This window comes from Macrobrachium nipponense, chromosome 18 (genome assembly GCF_015104395.2).
Source record: "Macrobrachium nipponense isolate FS-2020 chromosome 18, ASM1510439v2, whole genome shotgun sequence".
NCBI classification, from domain to species: Eukaryota; Metazoa; Arthropoda; class Malacostraca; order Decapoda; family Palaemonidae; genus Macrobrachium; species Macrobrachium nipponense.
In genome coordinates this window covers 2,407,869-2,410,486 of record NC_087211.1, presented here as the reverse complement: position 1 = coordinate 2,410,486, position 2,618 = coordinate 2,407,869, and the positions used below count along the sequence as shown (strand labels likewise).

Below are 2,618 nucleotides of genomic sequence, written 5' to 3'. Positions count from 1 at the left end.
TTAAATAGCAAGACTATTTTGCTTGATATTCAGCCACGCTTTTTTTAAGCTAATATCAGGATATTACCTTTGAAAAAGGGATTGCCACTCTACCTTGTTATTCTGCAACCTATGGTAGGTTAATACCACTCAAGGGTATAGGCTACATAAGACAACCAGAATATAGCCTTTACAAAGTCTAGAATACTATTTTTGCACTATGTCCTTTTTAAGTCTTTTCAAGTCTAATACATGGTATTACTTTATTATAAATAAAAGAACATATTATGATTAATTATTCACACCTAAATGTACAGCCTACCAGATCCATAAGTTTCACAAGTTACATAACACAATTACTTGCTATGTACCCATACAGTTAGGCTAGTGACTCCCCAGAAGAAAGGCTGCTATTTTCACCCAGAATGGTTTAGCCTACGATAAACAACCGAGTGGACTAGCTGTGGCACCTTAACCATCTTAGAACCACCTTCAGAAAAAGTACTTTAACATGTCCTGATACCAGAGATGGGCACCAGTCACGATCAACGGTCGTGGAAGCAACACCTCGGAGACATGAGACTCATGACTGGTACCCATCTTCTGTGTAGGGCGTGTTAAAGTACTTTTCCTGAAGGTGGTCCGAACACGGTTAAGGTGGCCGCAGTTAGTCCACTCGGTTGTTTACACTATAGGTATACGGTCTAGGTTAACAATCTATGCTAATGGGATGTTTATCAAAAGTTTACCACATAGCTTCAATAAACAATGTATGGTAATTGTACTTACTAGTCCTGGATTATTTATTGCCATCTAAATATACAGGTTGTATAGGGGGGAAATACTCGTCCCGCGAACCGTTGACGGAGGCAGGGTCTTCATACAAATCCTAATCTAATCTTATTATAGGCCGCAACTACAATCATATAAAATACAAAAGCATACACCTGGTCTTAAAACTCACCTGATGCTGTTCACAACTTCACTCTTCGTAACAGTAGAAGAAACCACAAGAAGACATCTCTGGAGAGCTAAGGCCCTAAGGGATTTTCGTTGTTTTCAAGCGTTGTGTTTCGTTTCGGCGCCTTCGCCCGCCAGAAATGAAAACACACGCATTGCGAAATGCGTATCTGATCTTGAAAAATCGCAGTATATATGATGTTTTTTGGTCCTTTGAATATACAGTGGATCTTATATTCTTTGCCTGTTTCATAAAACGTAATACTGGAAATGGTAAATGTACAAGTATATTATTGGTACACTAATAATTTGGTAGCGGATGGCAACTTCATATAGACAGATGCCAATGCGATAATAATAAAACTAATAACTTCTACAATATTGTATTTTTTAATGATTTAGGAAAAAATTAAAAGCTTTTAATGTTTCATTTAGGCTTAGTCTTAACATTTAACATAATTCTGTCAGAAAACATTTAAGTTTATATGAATAATTATGATAAGGACTTTACCTCAAATACGGGGCTCTCCCGTAATTTCAGGTAGGCGGTCGCATTACGGTAACTTACCCGTAAATATAACCACAATATAAAGTAAAACGGATAGCCGCCCGTATTAGTGAAATACGGCTGGGAACCGTATATTTTTACGGTATTTTCCGATAAAATCTACGGTTTTTTTTAACAGTGTTGATATGAGGCAGGATCTCGGAGTTCCGGTTGACGCCTGAGAATCGAATTCAGAAGACCGATTGGAAATCTTTTCCTGAGGATCTGGTTTTATTTGCAGTTTCTGAAAAGGAAGGAAATTAGGTATTCTGTTGAATGATCCACCTCGAACTAATTTAGAGGAGGTTAAACGTTACCCCAATAATACGTATCTAATTGCTAGCGAAAGCATAATTGAAGTAGATATAATGTTATTTTGAAAGCTTGAAAATATCTCCTGTAACGGCCTCTCTGTCCTTTACATTTATCTTATTTATGTTATTTATCACATTTATACTCGGCATACAAAATAAATATTGACCGAATATATATATATATATATATATATATATATATATATATATATATATATATATATATAAATAAAAACCTCTTGCTAATTGAAATTATCCTAAGATAATTCAGAGAGCGTCAGGGGAAATAATAAATATTATAAAAATAAAAAAAACCACTGCCGGCTGTTGGGAAAGAATTTCGTATTAAAAAAACAGAAAGAGGAGAAAGACGTATTAGATTATTATAATTATCACTCGAGAAAGAATCTCAGCCGAGAGAGAGAGAGAGAGAGAGAGAGAGAGAGAGAGAGTTCTCATGACGTCTCTCTCCAAGGTCGGGACGAAGGAAAAACATCTTTATTATGAAAGTTTCTGCATATCATATTTTCGAAAGGATTTTCCAAGATTCTATCTTTCTGTCTCTTTTACGGTCATCGAGATGGCCAAAGGATTTTACTTTTATGATGACACTTTTTCAAATCGTAATCATGATTTCGATTTATCCCAAATTATTTTTGGATACACGTGTATTTGACTATTGACAGTTATCTGCAAACAGATTTTCCTTAGGTAACAAAACCTTGACAAATTATTGAAAAAAGACCAAATAACTAAGCGATATTGGATTATGGGGAGCCAATTGTAAATCATGAATTAAATTGGTTAGACGGTGGTTT

At 35.3% G+C, this 2,618-nt stretch overlaps 1 long non-coding RNA gene across 1 annotated transcript in view; it reads right to left on the bottom strand.

Moving 5' to 3' along the window:
* Positions 1 to 1,081, bottom strand: part of LOC135196710 (uncharacterized) — a 5,555-nt gene extending 4,474 nt beyond the window's left edge. Inside the window, exon 1 of the long non-coding RNA XR_010310424.1 lies at positions 944 to 1,081. This is a non-coding gene — a long non-coding RNA (uncharacterized LOC135196710). The remainder of the gene's footprint in view (positions 1 to 943) is intronic.
* Positions 1,082 to 2,618: the final 1,537 nt, after the last annotated feature.